The sequence below is a fragment of the Leptosomus discolor genome, chromosome 1, assembly GCF_034619465.1.
Source record: "Leptosomus discolor isolate bLepDis1 chromosome 1, bLepDis1.hap2, whole genome shotgun sequence".
Taxonomy (NCBI): domain Eukaryota; kingdom Metazoa; phylum Chordata; class Aves; order Leptosomiformes; family Leptosomidae; genus Leptosomus; species Leptosomus discolor.
Window position 1 is genome coordinate 121,935,448 of NC_141391.1, and position 18,822 is coordinate 121,954,269.

Genomic DNA, 18,822 nt, shown 5'->3' on the forward strand with positions numbered 1-18,822 from the left:
GTCTGTTCAATTCATGTCTAAGTACAGCCTTGTACATTCTGTTGCAATTGTACAACATCAGATGAATTGTGTCTATTTTAACCTGTTGCTGAAATACAGTTTTTATAACTTAACCACAGGTAAGATTCATAGACATTGTTCTGGTCTCTGTGAAGATCAAGGGAATTAAAAAAAAAAGTGCTCCATTTTCTGTGTTATGTATTCTGTTAAGTAAGGTAAACTATAGGGATAACTGCCAACTTTGTACGTGCAGTTTTGTTGCCTTTTTTGCTTAGGAAGGTCAGAAAAAAATGTTATCAGAATTGCTGAAGTGAGGGGTTTTGTTTGAGTGTTGCAAACTCAATTGGGAAAGAAAGCATCATTAAACATAAATTTTCACTTCAGTCTAATGGATTAAGAAATTTGAGTGTCAAAGTAAATTTGCAGATGTGGGTTCACTTCTGTTTAAGCCTCTTGGTGGTGGGGAAAGGGCAAGTAAATGAATTTTTTTTTTTTTTCCTCCTTTTCTGCCAGGAACTGCTCATGTAAAGAAATTCAAGCAGGAAATGTCAAGTGTGTTACTGATTAAACTGATAGACGCTGGTCTGACTTTGTTTTCGAATGGTGGGAGGGCAAAACTATCAAGCTGCTAACCAGAGTAAGGTTATGCAGCAAGAAGGTTCATGTCACCAGAAAATGGTAAAAGAATCTGTGGAGTTTACGTGATAGAATCCACAGTAATAAGCATGGTGTATAAATATTGATTGGTGGTGGCTGTTTGGTTTTTTTCCCCTGCAAAAATGGGCTGCCTCAGTACGCTGGTCTAAGCCAAGCGTTGCTGAACTCCGTTGGGTTGCGTAGCAAATAAATGCACGGCCACATCAAGCGACTTTGACAGCATTTCTGTGTTCTTTCCTGGCAGTGCTTTTCCAGTTGGTGATGGATAGTGACTAATGGAACTAGCAAATAAATGGATGTGTGTTTGAGACTGTTCAAAACATGTAGCTCTTCTCACCGTAGAAAAACCTGTAGATTTTTACACTTAATTCATGCAGAGAAATAGCTGTTTTCTGGGGTTTTGCTTTTAGGCATCTTGATATTATCAGTGTTCCAAATAGCTCTGTAATAAGGTTTCCTGTGCAGTTTTAGTATTCTTGTTGCGTGCTGTATCCAATATGCTATCGGACTTTTTTCTTTCCCCACAGGCTCCCTCATCTAGTGCAGAGAGTAGCTGGCACGAGCACAACAAATAGCTCTCCAATAGAGTCGATTTTTAATTATCTGTGTTATGTCAGGCTGTCAATTGCCTGTTTTACAAGTGCAGAGACTCTTGAGCTGTCTTAGTTCAGAGCAACCTCACAGCTCAATATTGGGCACTTTGGTACTTTTTATTTGAAAGCACCTGCCTTTTTATTCTTCGTAATCTGGAGAAAGTTTTCCATTCAGCATGTGGTTCTATTTAGCTTGTTATATTATTTCAGTCTTGCTGTAAAACCAGTATTTTTTCTTTCTGTAGTGTGTGTTTTCTGTGCTCTGATTCACTTTTTATGTACTTTTTGGGGATAATGAGGTAGTAAACAGTTTGGAGTTGATGCTTTTCAATTCATCATCTGTTGTATGTTGTCTTCATCTTACCACTCCCCTTCTCTTTGGTCTCGATTCTTCATCAGAATCTCTTTGTGCTTCCCTGCTAGTGGTTTGTTTTAGGCTTTTACTTTCTGCTACTCCTCCGTCTCACCACCTCTTTCACCAGCGATTCCAGTGACAGTGCCTACCACGTGCTTTTCCCTGGGGAAGTCTGTCTTGTATTGAAATTAGGAAACTTCTTGTGTGCTGCTTGGATCTAGTAGTGGAGTCTTTCCCACCTCTGGGATAAAACGGTCTGTGGAATTGAGCTCTGACTTTTGAATTAAGTGCAATTGATCATCCCTGCCTGCCCAAAAGATGGAACATGAAGCTTTTTCTGAACAATTCCCATGCTGTCATTGTCCTCCCCCTACGCTGATCTGTTATAGACATGGCAGAATTTTTTTTTTTATTAGTGCAGTCAAAATATCTATACTGTAGTATTTGTGTCAGCACGTGCAATTTATTGTAGGCAAAGAAATCAACGCCTTTCCTCCCAGGCTTGTGAAACTTTGTCTGGAATTTTCTTAACTTCAGGATAAAGTTAATATCCTGCACACACGGTAGGACTTCTGAGCTTTACCGACCGAAAGCATGGCCTTGCTGTAGGAAGAGATCCTAAATGTAAGTGCTTCTAAGTATTGCTGGTTTTAAACAGGCTTATAATGAGCAGCAGATGTGATCTTTGACAGAATTTTTTTAGGAAGTATTTAGTACTGATTGCGAGTAGTAGGATTTATTGGGTGATGGTGTAAACAAAACATAAAATTCTGAGTAAGGAGGTATAAAAACCATGTATCCTACAGAATCAGCAGTGCCAAAGGTGTTAACTGCTGTCAGGATTTACGTCTTGATTTATGCTTACAATTTTTTCTGATTGAGAGGTACATGTCTAGTTCATCAGGAATTCTCCAGCAGTGCACTTTTCTGGAATAAATGCAGGTCAAAAATGGGACAAACTACTGAAACTGACACCCAGCTTCTTACAGGTTCAGCTTAAGTGTTCTTGTGAAGATGTAAGGAGATGTTATCTGCTCGTTTTCCTAAGAGTTTATTGCTAGCAGCCAAAGATCAAGTATTTTTAGGCAAGTACTCATTTCACAAAAAATGCGTTTCAACCTTGCAAAGTTGGTTTATATATAAACTCCTCCATGCATTCCCATCTGGTTACTTTTGAAATCTTCAGATTTGTTCACCGTCTGAAACAGGCTTCCTTTCCAACCCTTTCTCACCAGTTTCCCTTCTGCAGTGTGATGAAATTGGGAACAGTCTGCTAGCTTTATATCCCCAGTGACACACTCCTATCTCTCTACCCCAGCCCAATCTCAATTGGCTGCTTTCCTAGGAGTACATAGAAATGAGGGATAACTAGTTAGGCTGAGTGCTGAAAGCTGTATAGCTGTGGATGTAAATATCCTGGTAGTCCCAGACCATGCTGGACAACTGGGGCACAGCACTTCCCCACCTTCTGAATGGCAGTCTGGGCTGTTCTGGTCACTGCTGGAAAAATTAGGCACCTTTATCAAAGAAGGCATCCATTTGAGGACAGGAGTAACAAGGTGGTGGGATCCTCATTTTTATGTCCAGCTTCTGTTTTATGGGTTTTTTCACAGTTGTGGTACGTTAGACTCTTCCTAAGGAGCAACCTTGTGTCCCTTCTGACACGTTGCCCTTTGGCCTGGGGTTAACCGATGGTATTGGCTGAAGAGCTGGTGCTCAGATGGAATATCTTGTCTTATTGTGAATGATTCTTGTAAAGGGGAATTGGTAAGAAGAGCCAGCTAGGTCCGTGCACGTTTCACACTCAGCATTAGTGTTGTGTGTGTGATTAGAAACTCTCCATGTCTCCCCTTACGCCTGCACAGCTTTCTAACTGAACAGTAAATGCAAGTTTGAGTCTAGAAGGTGGGGTTTGTTTTGGGTTGGGGTTTTTTTGGTTGGTTGGGTGCTTTCTTTGTGGCTATTAGCTTTTGTCCAAAAATGGAAGTTCAGGAATTATGGGAGCCCTTATATGATGTGTTGCTTCCATTGATGTGTTTAGTCTGTCTTCCTGACCCATCATTGTTGGGCTGTGTTGGGTTTTGAGCAAACATTGCAGCCACTTTGCTTATAACAATAGTGGGGTTTTTGGTTTGTTTTTGTTTGTTTGTTTTTACTGAGGGTGTCTTTGGAAATGGAAATAGAAAAGTTTACCAGCATGTCTCTATTAAAACTTTTGTGGTGTTTGCCCCAATACCCCATGTGTAAGGGCATTGCTGCCATGCTGCATTCTTCTGCCAGTATTTTCCCTTCTGAATAAAAAGCGTGTGGAGAAACCACAGAAAAGAGAAAACAATGTAGCAAAACTAGTGGGGCAGCAACTTTCTCCTGTAGCTTTATGTATTCCCAGTGTTGACTGGGGAAACAAACAAAGAAGATGGTGTTGGGGATAAAGCACCTGGCTGGGAGGAAAGAAATCTGGGTTCACCTACCACGGAACTTGCAGTGCAGGCTCTGGCCTAGTTTGAAAAATGGAGTGCATGGACAAAATTGGCCACAGTCTAGACAAGAAGTCTTAATGGCAACAGGAAGCGTTGAACAGGATACTAGAAGGTAAAGGGGCCCGAGATAGTTGGTTTATATTCAAGGACCACTTTTTCTAAGCTCAAGATCGGAGTATCCCAGCAGGCAGGAAATCAAAAAAGGGAGCTAGAAGACCCCTTGGTTAAACAGGGAACTGATGGCAAACTCGAGGAGAAGAAGAGAGTTTATAGATCTTGGAAGGAGGGGATGGCCACTTGTCAGAGGATGTAGGGAGGCAACTAGGAAAGCTAAGGCCTCCTTGGAGTTAAGCCTTGCAAGGGAAGTCAAGGACAGCAGAAAGGGCTTCTTGAACTACGTTGCAGACACAACTAACACTAGAGGAAATGTAGGCCCACTGTTCAATGAGGCAGGTGCCCTGGTAACAGAGGATACAAAGAAGGCGGAGCTACTGCCTATCTTCTTTGCCTCTGTCTGTACTGCTGGAGACTGTCCTCAGGAGTTCCAGACCCCTGAGGCCCCAGAGGAAGTCAGGATAAAGGAGGAGTTTGACTTGGTTGATGAGGACTGGATTAGGGATCAATTAAGCAAGCACGATAGATTCACTGCATTATGTACACGGTATGGCACTACAGAGGTAGATCCTTGCCCTCTTCTAGATACACCAGGCTGATACAAAAGATTTGATACTGGAGTAATAAATCCATGGGCCCTGATGGGATGCACCCATGGGTGCTGAGGGAGCTGGTGGAAGTCATTGCTAGACCACACTCCATCTTTGGTAAGTCGAGAGGAACAGGTGAGATGCCTGAGGCCTGGAGGAAAGCAAATGTCACTCCAGTCTTCAAAAAGGGCAAGAAGGAGGAGCTGGGTAACTACAGACCCGTCAGCCTCACCTCCATCCCAGGAAAGGTGATGGAACAACATACCCTTGGTGCTGTCTCTAAGCATATCATAAGAGGGTCATTAGGAGCAGTCAACATGGCTTCACCAAGGGGAAGTCATGTTTGACCAACCTGATAGCCGTTTATGAAGACATAACCAGGTGGATAGATGATGGTAGTGCAGTGGATGTGGTTTATCTTGAGTTCAGTAAATCATTTGACACCGTCTCCCACAGCATCCTTGCAGCTAAACTGAGGAAGTGAAGTCTGGATGATCGGATAGTGAGACGGATTGTGAATCAGTTGAAGGAAAGAAGTCAGAGAGTTGTCGTCAATGGGACAGAGTCTCATTGGAGGCCTGTATCTAGCGGAGTCCTTCAGGGGTTGGTACTGGGACCAGTACTATTCAGTATATTTGTCAATGACCTGGATGACAGAACAGAGTGCACCCTTAGCAAGTTTGCTGACGACACAAACCTGGGAGGAGTGTCTGACACACCAGAAGGCTGTGCTGCCATTCAGAGAGACCTGGACAGGCTGGAGAGCTGGGCAGGGAGAAATTTAATGAAATACAACAGGAGCAAGTGTAGAGTCCTGCATCTGGGAAAGAACAACCCCATGTACCGGTTGGGGACTGAGCTGGTAGAGAGTAGCGCAGGGGAAAGGGACCTGGGAGACAGCAGGATGGCCATGAGCCAGCAATGTGCCTTCATGGCCAAGAAGGCCAATGGCATCCTGGGGTGTATTAGAAGGAGTGTGATCAGGAGGTCGAGAGAGGTTCTCCTCCCCCTCTACTCTGCCCTGGTGAGACCCCATCTGGAATAGTGTGTCCAGTTCTGGGCCCCTCAGTTCAAGAAGGACAGAGACTTGCTTGAAAGAGTCCAGCGCAGGGCCACAAAGATGACTAAGGGGGTGGAACATCTCCCTTCTGATGAAAGGCTGAGGGAGCTGGGTCTCTTTAGCTTGGGGAAGAGGAGACTGAGGGGTGACCTCATCAATGTTTATAAATACATAAAGGGTGAGTGTCAGGAGGACGGAGCCAGGCTCTTCTCGGTGATGGCCAACGATAGGACAAGGGACAACAGGTGCAAGCTGGAGCACAGGAGGTTCCACATTAACATAAGGAAAAACTTTTTCACTGTGCGGGTGACAGAGCACTGGAACAGGCTGCTCAGAGAGGTTGTGGAGTCTCCTTCTCTGGAGACATTCAAAACCTGCCTGGACGTGTTCCTGTGTGACCTACTCTAGGTGGTCCTGCTCTGGCAGGGGGGGTGGACCAGATGATCTTTTGAGGTCCCTTCCGGCCCCTGACATTCTGTGATTCTGTGAATCCAGTTGTGTCAAACATGCACAGTGCTACATTTGTAAAATGGAATCCGAAGCTGTTAGGCTAGTAGCTGAGCCTTTGCAGAACCTTGAGGAAAGCAGGTAGTGAAGAACTTTAGTCTATGGGGGCAGGAAGGAAGAAGGTACAAAGGACCTTGAAGTGTATTTGGGAATGATCTGAAGTACTTTTCAGTCAGTACACAGCCTTAGTCCTGATCACGAATTACTCTGTGTGTGTGTGTGTGTGTGTGTATGAGAGAGAGAGAGAGAGAGATACAAACTTCAGGGGCTCTTAAAGAAAGGACAGCATATGTTACTCAGGAGTGGACATTGTAGCTCTTGTTGCTTAGACGGACTCTGAAAGCACAGCTTGCTTGCAGGGCTTTAAAACATCTTTGCCTTCTAAAGCTCTGCATCAGAAATTAATTCCTCAGTGTTCGAGAAATGTGATGAAGGTGGTTTGCATGTTCCTCATTGCAATGTGGGAAGCTTAGGGAGTATCCAGTGCAATTGGGGGGTTTCTTTTTTTTCTGTGATACATTCCCAGCACTGCTTGTGCTCTGGGATAAGGAAAGGAGAGAGTGCAGGAAAGGAGGGAGACTGTGTCACCAGATCCTAAAGAAATTGGTAGGAGTGGAAAGATCCTGTATTTCCTTGGCAAAGCTACTGTAGTATAATATACTGCAGTTCTAATGTGGCTGGCTTATTATACAGAGTCTCTGTTGTAAGCCCACCCTGTGGGTTGTCACTTAATATGTGATTAATTTGTCACTTAATATGCTGATTAAATTCTGTAGGATCTTGTTCCTTTGGGCGGAAGTACATCTTTGGAAAGGCTGTCTCTGTATGGAGAACAAGCACCTCATACTGCTGGGGTGTCCCACATAGCACGGATGGCTAGCCCTTGGTTTACCCATACATAGCTAAGCCTTTACATGAGAAAGCAAATATTGTATTAGTTACATTTTTCTCCAGAGTAACTGAGCTAACAATCTAGTTTAGGGTTTTGCACTGTATTAAGTTATTAAAAACTAATTTTGTAAGTGAGCAGCTGTTGTTTTGGCTCACTTTTACTTCAGAATCATTTATCTGGGTGTATTACTTGCTTATATTGATACTCAAGTGTTGCGTTTCACTTGTGTTTTACAGTACAACCAGAATGTCCTCTAACCTTTGAAGGAAATTTAAGGCTATTGTAACTTAAAAATCCAGAGGCTTCTGATAAATCTGGGGCGGGGCAATCCACTGCTGCTCGGTTACAATATGTTTTGTTTAATCTTGGTTGGAGGGTGGAGGCCATGGTCAGGAGCATTTCTGCTTGCTTATGTGTCACATCAAGTGCCTTAATTATTTCCCTTTTTATCTTTCGAGAATAAAGCTTATCTTTGGCTTATTTTTATCATATATCTAGCAATTGGAAGTGAATCTAGTTTTAAAAGAAGCCTTTCATTTTCTTACTTATATTCAGGATGAGGTGAATCAATACAACTTCTTTGTTGTGGCTTTCTAAGGCATCAGGAAATCTCGGAGAGCTATTGTGCTCGTTTCAGTATCAGTTTAATGGTTTGCTTCAACACCAAAAAGCTGCTCAGAATATGCTTCAAGGTATTGTGCCGTTGCCTTGCTTGTGTTCTGCAAAGACCAAGTAAATGCCTTTATGCCTTTCACTGGCAAGAGCAGAAGTCATTTTTATGGGGATCGGGGTGTGTGGGGAGTGTTAATACGCTGGGGAACAGCATCCTCTCTGTGTGTGAGGCTGTTGTCACTCCTTCACCTGTTTAGTGTCTGTGGCTGAAGTGCTGTATATTTTTAGGCACAGTGTTCTTAGAGAGTGCAATCTTTGGGCTGGCTGATGCACGCTACCCTCCGAGGTGACTGTTCTCCCCCAGAGAGGTTAACAGGCTACTCAGCCCTGTGGAGTGCCAGAATAGAGGTTTCTTCTGCCTCTCCCTGCATGAGCAGAACACGGCTGCAGCTTGTAACTGCTCAAACATGTGCTGCTGCTGAGACTGTGCTTGAACACTTCTCTGTGTGTGTGTGTGTGTGTGTGTAAAGAACCTTTGCCCTTATGTAGCTATTAAACAGATGAAGAAGAAATATCTAACATGTAGCCTTTCTCACTAGTTCAATTCTGTATGTACTTATCATTATGGTACCTACATACAATCACCTTCATGTTACCAACAGAGAATCAAGATGCAGCTTGGGGTAAACGGCTATTTTGGGGCTCCTTATGTGAAAAGCTGAAAGCCTCCGTTTGTTAGTACATAACGCTTCATACATCTGTGCAGATATGCTTCCCGTAGCTCCAAAGAACGGTTCTTGGTGGCTTTGGCTGCAGCCCTGGCATGCAGTACTTTCATGCGCTTCCACTCAGCATTTCCATGTGAAGCAGGGATTTTCAATCTAGTTGCAAAGAAAATAAAACCAGTTACAGTGGTTGCCTGTCTAAAAGTTGGTGTAAATGGCTTGCTTGCCATCACACAGGTACTTTTGTGGTGAAGCCTCCTAGCACACTGATGCAGCAAGCAATTACTTGAATCTTAAAATCATCTTTCTTTTCCCACTTCTGACTCATGCAGAAGGCAGCTTCTGCAACAGAGTGAAAAGGGACAGGCAGACAGCAGTGTCTCCTTCACCACCTGACTTTGCCTTCCTCCCCACGCAGGCCTATCTCATGCAGGATGAGGCAGAGCCCCGAGGGGAAAAATAGCATCTAATCACATCACTGGAAGCAGAGCGCTTACGCACGCAGGTGCTGAAGCGAGGTCACACAGCCTCCAATTTTAGTTCTATTTCTGAAGCCTAGAGTACTCAAATGGCACTTTTCCTTCCCCCTTTCCCTCCTGCTCCCAAGCCTTGTTTATGATAACTCTAGCTACTCAAGGCCTGATGATAAACTGTCATGTTTATTCATAAGTTGGTGAGACGAAAGCGTAGAAGCTAGACCGAAAATGCAGATACAATTTTATTAGCTTGCCATGCCTGCACACGAGGAGGGTTGCTAGAGGGTGAAAAGCCTTTTGGCTGTGCCCAAGTGCATGCAAGTCCTGAGGTACAGTTCTCCAGGAGACTACTTCACTGTTTGATAGGGGAGTGACACTTGTTGAGTCTCTTCTATCTTACTTTTTCTTTTTTCATTTTTCTTACTTTTTCTTTTTTCATTTTTCTTACTTTTTTCATTTTTCATTTTTCTTACTTTTTCATTTTTCATTTTTCTTACTTTTTCTTTTTTCATTTTTCTTACTTTTTCTTTTTTCATTTTTCTTACTTTTTTCATTTTTCTTACTTTTTTCATTTTTCTAACTTTTTTCATTTTTCTAACTTTTTTCATTTTTCTAACTTTTTTCATTTTTCTAACTTTTTTCATTTTTCTAACTTTTTTCATTTTTCTAACTTTTTTCATTTTTCTAACTTTTTTCATTTTTCTTTCTTCCTCCTTCTTTCTTTTTTCTTCCTTCTTCTCCTCTGATGCTTTATGTCAGTAAGTCTCAGGTTAGAGGGAAGGTGTTTAAAATGTCAATGTTTAAATTCTGTAAGAATTTTACCATCATATGTGATGTGTGCAATCTAAAAAAAAAAAAAAAAAATCTATTGCCCTACAGCCATGAGTAGCCTGGACATAGGAGTTGTTTTGCCCAACAAGCTGAGAAGTGTGGGGTGGCTTGCATTACAGAAACTGGAGTGTCCCTTCTGCCACCACCTCCCCAATATTTTTCCATTTCTCAGAACTTAAGGTAGAAAGCAATTAGAGGGGAGATAGGAGGAGTGGTGCTAATCCTTGGGAAGTATTTTGCCTTCGTTGAAGTGTGATTAAAAATGTTAAATCAGTTAGCTGAAGTCTGGTGTTAGTCTCTGTCTGTTGCTCAGTGACAACATTTTCCTGGATTTCTCCCAGACTCATTAAACATCACCAGTCCCAGGCAATTCTAACAAGGACGTGAGCTTGGATGAGAACACTGCTGGACTAAAACATTGAACAATGACCATTCATACCCCTAATGCAAACTGGTAACCTTTTTGTTGGATAATTACAATGATGTCTCACAACTTACGAATAAACTAAGGGGTTTGGTGGGCTACTTATGCCAGCTGGGCTCTGGTAACTTCTGCACTTGTGCATAGCCCAAGGTAAAGTTAAGCTCAGCAATTTAGGTCAAACGTGTTTTACTGCTGTCTAAAATAAGTTGCTTTCCACAATTCATGCACATGGCCAGCTTGCCTTTCATTCAGTAAGGTAATGTGCAACTTAAAAATACAATACTTAAAAATATCACAATAGCTTTGAGGTTTTTGTTAATCTACATATTATTCCTCTATGGAAAGGTCTCTGTAATCTCTTTAGTGCTTTCTGGGGAAGGAGGTGGGATTTTCCTTTCTTCCAGGAACAGGTGTGTAGTCTAAGCTACCCTCTGAATCCTTAATTTTATATATAAACGCCACTATTTACTATAAAGAGCTCAACTACTAAAGTAGTACTTGATGCATGTCCTTTTGGGGTAATCTTTGCTGCCTGGTTCAATTCTTCACAGTGCTCATGTACTTCCTTCTTTACAATGTTTTTATCTCCATAAAGGGCAAGAAAGGATGTGTTTATTTTTACCCATTTAGAAAGGGATAAAGCTTAGATCAGATCTGGGACTTGAGTTCAGCATTCGGGTAGCAACACTTACAAAGGCTGATCTAGGCAAGTGAAACTGGATTTTGTTATCTCATGTTAAAGGCTCTGGCACGCTTGTATCTTTAAAACATTAAAAGCTGAATGTCATCAAATACAAGATCATTTAGGCAGACACAATGTTAATGTGAACGCTAGCTACAAACAGATTTCGCTGTGAAACTCCATGAACTCATTGAAAATTTAGTTTTCCAGCACCTTAAAACTATTAATACCTTGACAGGGAAATTTGTTTGGAAATATTGCTGCGCATCGATGTTACATTTTTAATAACCCTGTTTAGCACAGAGAATATTGGCTGGTTTATATAGACTCAAGTGGGTCGATAAGTGGGTAACACATGCATGTGACATGCTGGAAAACCACTTAGAGAGCAATAGCCAAGGTCACTCCATGTCACTTCTGCAGCGTGTGGCAGAACTGCAGAGCCAGGTCTCCCTCACCTACTCTTCCAACCAGGAGAAATGTAAACTCCTCTTCACAGTTCTGTGCGTAAATAGATTGACTTCAGAAGAGAAGGAAGACTCGGTGGCAGGAGCTGGTTACTATGGCTATGTACATTATTCACTCTAAAGGGAGAAATCAAGCCGACAATCTCTGTATACATTAACTATATTTGTATATGAGGGAAGCTCATTGCTGGCAGCTGTGTGAAGGTGTTGTGCTGAAAATCCAGCTTTGTTCAGGCCAGTCAAGGGCTTAGTGACTTTCATGCATTTAAAGCAGTGCATACTGAAAGCACCAAAAGTATGCGCTGTGGGATCGGGTCCTTTGTCCCCCTTAAGCCCTTATTTTGTTCTATGCAAAAGTGACCTCAGCTTCCTCACCTGTGTGCCCCTAGAGACTATAGAACAGCCCAGGGTGGACAGGACCTTGAAAGATCATCTGACCCAGCCTTTGTGGGAAAGAGAGCCTACGTGAGATCATCTAGTATGTTGTCCAAATGCATCCTAAAACCCTTCAGTGAGGGGGGCTCTGCCACATCCCTGGAGAGGTTGTTCCACTAGGGTGGAAACAGTGTGTCGTGATACTGGCTGGGAAATTATGGAGGTGCTGGCTGGCCCAGGCTCTGGCGCACAGAATATGAGAAAAACAACATTTGCCCACGTTGGCTTCGGAGTCCAGCTTCTAGCCAGTGACTGACTTGTATGTCTGTCACTGGAGCCACTTTCCCCTTGTCAAATGCCATTGGAATAGATCGGTGAAGACAAAAGTAGCAGTAAGTGGGGAGAGATTTGTAGCGTAACCACAGCCTTATTTTTGTTGGTTACAAATTTAAAGTAAAATATTTTATCTTTCCTTTTTGAAGTCATCCACCGAAAGCAGTGTTTCTGTGCGGTGCCTAGCAAATAGAGTTCCCTTATTTTGTTGCAGGGTGGCTTTCGGTAGCTGTCAGAGCTGGGCGTGGTTTCCCCCTTTATACACTGCTACACAAACAAGTAAGTGTTTGGTATGTGAGGGGATTAAGCCGAGGGGGTTACCACTAAGGGCTCTAGCTAAAGCTCTTATTCCTCTTTCCAGTGCCCGGGCTTTCATGCACATGGGAGCAGCAGACTTTGGTATTCTCGAGAGCCAGTTTGTAGCTTAGAGTCCAAACCAATTGAGCACTTCTATTGCCTGCTGTTGGTTGTAACTCCGCAGTTAAGGCTGAAGACGTTTTTGCACTTAAAGTAGGGGCTGAATCTTTAATTTGAATGGAAAATAGAGTATATTTGCTGTAAATGTAAAGGGTTGCCTTTTGAAAATGGACTGGATTGTTGCAATCTACAAATCTTTTAATTAGCCTGAGTTCAAATTAATTAAAAACTCATTTAAAGAATTAAGCGTTTGGGGATTTTACTGAGTTCTGAATGACCTTAATGGAATAAAACAGACACTTGGAACTTGCCATGTAATTAAAAATAATTGAAATCTTTTGCCTACATGTATATGAAGAAATCAGCTAATAACTAAGACAAGTTATTAGCAATGGCTGTATTTAATGTTACATACAGAGTGCGGCCAGGCTAAAAATTCTTAAATAGGTCCACTGTGATATCAGGAATAATGCAACTTATTATCAGTCTTCTGCAGTGACTGAAATACCACTCTTACGGAGGAGACAGGGCACACGCAGACTCACTGGTGGATTAACTGTGTCACTTAGCTTTAGTTTTTAAAAGTTAAATGGCTTAATGATTGAGTGGCTTGCATGTTTCTGCATGAAATGTCCCCATACCACTGAAACCTTACCTGCTGGTGGGAATAAAGGAGAACCACAGAGAACACTAGAAGTATGGCGCTAGCAGGACTCAAAGTAAGATCTTCACACCACTTCTTTGTATGTGTTCTCCCCTTTTAAAAAAAGCCCTAAACCAGTTCTCCTAGTGCAAATTAAAAGCCAAACCTGTGAATGGAATGGGCTGCTTTGTGAGGCTCCAGTCATGCAAAATAGGTGCAAGCCTCTTTGGAGGACTGGCAACCACTGGTTGTCTTCTGCTCCTCCAGTAGCTCTGCCCTTAAAATAGAGCTCTGCTGCTTGGTGCTCTGCTCCTCCACAAGGCCAGAAATCTTGTGCAGGAGCCCAGCTGGTGCTCCTCGATCAGTCTCCACGTAGTCGTTCTGAAATGGGAACTTCCTGAAGGGAAGAAAAGGAAAAAAGCCTGATAAAATAAATGAAGGCTAGTGATTATTCAAAGAATTCAGAAAGGTGCAATCAGCTTTAGAAAAGGTTGTAGGAATACAAGCACTCAGATGCCTTAGTCAGAGTCTGTCCCCACTATGCAGTTACAGTAAGATCTTTTGAAATCCCTAACTACATGTTTCTTGTTTCAATTTAGTTTGGTTTCTTTTTACCTAATCTCTTAATTTCCTGGATCAGTGATGCTTGGTTGGAGGCTAATAGCAACATCATTGTCATATTCCTAACTGTAATTCTGTCCTTAATATGTATTTGTCTTCAAGCTGAATACAGAAATACTGGGCTGGATTTACTTAGACTGGCTGATCAGAAGTACTGATGGTGCAGGAGGATGGTATATCCTCTGTGTATTTGCATTTTCAGTATTAATGATCTGTTCCTGGCTTCGGTTCATACAGAATTTCCAACTTTTTCAGATTTTCTTTTATTTAAGGGCCCTAATCCTTTATGACTAGGAAGATACTCTCTTAGCAAGTGCTGGTTTCCTTTTTTGGTATTTCAGATCTGTAAAGAAATTCTGACAGACACGATAAGTGCTCGATCTTGAGAATGATGAGTTAGATGTCAGTGCTTAATATGTTTTGTCAGGTTGTAAAAACATGCCAGGTGATGTGTCCGTCCTCTGGTTTCAATGAAGGGGTTTATTTTGGGGGAGGAAAGAGATGTCTTTGAAGTCAGTAATGAATAAAAGAGGAGTAAGGTTAAAACAATATCTGCTAATTATTCTTGCCAATGTATGGTTTGTCTTTTAAAAAGTTTTGTAAATGCAGAAACATGTGATGAGCTCTCCTGGTGCTCTCCTTCTTCCACGTGCTTCCCCCAAGTCCAAAAAGAGAATGGTATGCAGGGAGATTACAGGCTGGCTCCTAGATCATCTTGGCCTTAGGTGAGGGCAGGGAGAGAAAAGAGGTGATGCTAAGGAAGATATGATGATATGAATATGTTAAGGCATGGCTGAATGATTGCCATTTGGCTTGCTTCTTGGATGCTCACTGCTAGAAGCAGCCTTCACAGCTGGTGGAGGTCCTTACGCGTACCCTCGCACACACATGCTCTCCTCGCTCAGCCTGTTGTTGCTGAGCTGAACAGTGGAATTCAGACGCAAACCCTACCCAGTGAAAGAGCACTGTGCAAAAACATCTTTCCTTTGCTAATGCTTTTTCACTTCTGGTTCTGATAACAGTGGGGGGAGACATTTAATGTAGATAGCTGGACTAAGGCAGGCATCGCTGACTCCCAGAGCGTGCCTACCATGAAGGGACTTGGACAGCCCTTTTTTCCGTGTTCTGACTTTATCAGTGATTTAGCGTCAGAGGTCTGGAGCTCAGCAGAGCCCTGTGACATGTCACACATTGTTACTTCACAAGCTGTGGTGTGGGGAATGGGAAGAGTGTGGAAGATTTTGTTTCATTAGTCCTTTTGCAACCTCCTTTCTATAAGCTGTACAAAAGCACTCGTTCATACTTTGTTTTTCTAATGCTTGCTTCAGACACGTCTTGAAGCTGCAGTCTGCAAGGCCGCGTCCTTTCTGGTTAAGGGATATTTGGGTGCATTTTTTTTCTTTGAACTTTGTGCATGCTGTAATTAAATCAGTAAGACCTGCCTGCATTGCATAGCTATGGGATAGAATTGGTGCTCACTGTTGGACTCCATCTTAAACAGCGTTTGGTTTGTTATTGCTGCAGAATGGATCTATATGTCTGCTTTCTGATTCTTTCTCTTACTGAAATGAATTCTACTGATTAGTCTCATACTCCAGTTTGTATGCTTTATTCACACCAAGGCACAGACACCCTGTGTGGCAATAAAAAACTGTATCCGGGTGTATTCAGGATAGTTTTCTGACTACTGTAAGTAGCTAAAATTTAAGTCCGTAAGTCTAGCGAAGAGTGAGAAAAATTTCCCTGTGATGTAACTTGAAACATAATGGACTGCTATTATCTTTGAATGTATTTACTTATTCTGTTTTGAACAATAGTGCTACATAGTGTTGTTGCTCCTTACACTTTCGGTATCTAAATTCTGCCCCTCTCGTTCTTGATTCAGAATAAAGTGGTCAGGAAAGAACGACTTGCCATTAGTTTTTACACAGGTAAACTTCCTACTTTTTAAATGAAGTAGGCATGAGAGAGCTGACCCATCTGGTGAGAAGCCCATCTCCCCATGGAGAAGAATGGTACTTGCTCCCAGGGCACTGTCAAATTCTTACAGCCCTATTGCCCGGCGTCTTTTCCTGTTTCAGCAGTATGACCGCGGACGGATGGCTTAGTCCCTCTTCTCTGAAGGTAAACAGCCTTGTAACTCTGCACAGAGAAGGCAATGGGAATTACATGTCTCATTGTTTATATGGATGTAGCCCTATCTCTGCCTCAATTGGCTTCCTTTTCCTAGAAAGGGGTCAGTAATTTCTGTATCACAGTACTTTATTTTTTTTTTTCCTGAGGATGGATAAATTGCAGATCTTTTGGAGTATGAAGGTGTGTCGGTAATGGATGAATATAAGCATCCAGATCATGCTGGCAATGCAATGGAAATCATCTGCACTTAAGCTCTGCAATTCCTTCTCTGGGGTTCTGGTGCACATTTGGGTGAGGATGGGAGGGGAGATTTTTCTGCTCTGGAAAATCCCTGCTCATCAACCACAGTACAAGAAGAAGGATCAGTTGCAGGACAACAAGAGTTTCCACCAGGACCAGTATATCTTGACATGCAAGAAGCATAATAATCCAACTTTATTTTTTAAGCTTCCCTTTTTTTTTTTTTTTTTTCCATAGCGTATTTTCATATCCCAAAATAGCCCATATTTTTGTCAAAGTTCTATGTTAAATTTTGCAGCTAAGCCTTCTGCTGTAGATTGGGATTCTCGGAAAAACATCCGTGATGATTTTTAAAAATATGTGTATATATATACACACACACATCTTTCTGTAGCTATATGAATAAAAATGTTATTTTGTTGCCCTGCAGGAGGTATTGTTGGGATCCCATTCTCTCCTTTAGCAGAGGCAAGGCACAGGCACCAGACCTGCGGAATGGCATCTAGAGAGATGAGATGAATAACCATCTGCATCCACAGGGCAGTATAGCAACAGCTCTTCAAATCAAGACTATTCCAAAATGTGCTTTTGCTGAGTAGGTTTGAATAGATGGAGCTGCTGACGATAAGTTTCTGTGGGATGCGCTGGATAGATCAAAGCCTGAGGTTTTCTGTTGAGTGCATTTTGATGAAAATTAACAAGTTACTCAACTGGGCTGATGGTCCTGCCAAATGAGCTGTTTGGTGTTTTCATGCCGCTGAGCTGCTGGTATTTAAATTAAAGCACCAGAGGCCCTCACTTGAGGCAGAGCGTATTTCCCATTCTTGCTCAGTGTATTTACAGCAATCTAGCTCTGCATCATCATACCAGATACCTTATTTCTTTTGATCTTTCCCTTTTCCTTTCTAGACCATTGTGTGAGACCAAAGTGCCTAAAACTGTGTATGAGGCAGGTACTTCAGCTTTGTGCAATAAGCCTCAAGCGTATAATCTGACTTTTTTTCTCCTCACCGCCTTCATTTTTTTTGTCTGTAAAGACAAAACGTGTATTTCAATTACCAAAAAAAAAAAAAAGTTATTTAAAATCAATTCTGTTACAACGGGGTTAGCTGCTGCTTTATGCCTATAATCTCACTGAAAAATCTCAGCTGCTGCTTGCTGTTGAGGCAAAGGTGGTCCTTTTCCACAAAGGCAATGCCCAGCTGGTCTTGGTGAAGGTCTCTCAGTGGGTTTTCATCTAGATACGTAGCGCAGCCTTTCTCCAAAGGGTTGCATGGGTTTCTCTGGTTGGTCCAGCAGGACCTTTTCTCTCCGTGGCCTCCCCAACAATCTCTCCTGTAACTCTTGGCATCTCAGCACTCCTGTCTCTGCCCTCCCCAAACAGCGCTGAAGTGGTGGGAGTTCACAGCAGCCCAGCAGCAGTGCTGCGGCTCACCCCTTTCCACACTCACCCTGCCTTTTCAGAAACTAATCTGGGGTTAGACACGATGTGCTCATCCAGCAAAACAGAAACGTGCTGTGCAGAAAAGAAGCTGAGCCTGAAGCGCATCGGGGGTTTTGCTGGCGGCAGGATTTCAGCTCTAGCATCAGGCTGTGTCTCGCTGGTGCTAAGCCTGGGTAGCAGGAGCCTGGCATAGTGCAAGAGGCAAGGGCAGCGGTGGTGGAGTCTACCACGGTACAGCACCAATTTGCAGGATCAGTTCAGCAGGTCTCCAAGGGAAATGTTCGTTTTGTTAGTATTAAGATCTAAGTGTGGAGCATCATAGCTGGGAGGGGAGAGGTTAGAAAATAAACTTGTTTTAACATTTTATATATATATATATATATATATGTTTAGATATACACACAGACATATAAATATATCTCTGTTTGTGTTTATATATTTATACACACACACCAGCCAGTCACTCCAGAACATTGCTGCTGGAGAGCAGGACGCATGCCCATTTTTGGAGGTGTTTAAATTTGACTGACAAGAATCATCAAGTCATTAGACCATGTGAGAAGCACAGACTTGTGCTCTGTCGAGCTCATGGCAGAAAGCAATACCCCTGGAAATAGATTTCCTTTAAAAACTGGCCTTATTTTTTCAAGGAGCTTTGCTGACTGAGTTTCCTGGCGGAGGTGATGAGCTCAGTGTAGCTCTGCCTGGAAAGAAACAGTGTCTTGTCTCTGCTTATGGAATGTAAATGACAAAAAACTCACACAGTCTGCTTCCTGCAGAGCCTGCTTGCTATTTAGTGTTGTGCCAATCACATCGTGTTTATTCTGTTGGCACTTGCAATGTTAATAAAGTATCCCCCCATGGCAATTATTTCACCAGTTAAACTGTCACTGCATTTTTTAGTATAGTTTGCAGTTGGCATAAAGTAAACACAAGATAGCAAACAATCCTTGACAGAGAGTCAAGTTACAAATCAGAGAGTTATAGAAGCAAAAAAATTGAAGAATCGTTTGTGTCTAAAAGGGCACGAGTATTTTCCTTTCTTCCCCCCTCACCTCCTACAAAAAATAAACCTCCACAGCAGCAAAACCAGGCGATCAGCAAGGACTGTACCCACCTCTGCCCACACCTGAAAGGCAGGCTCTGAA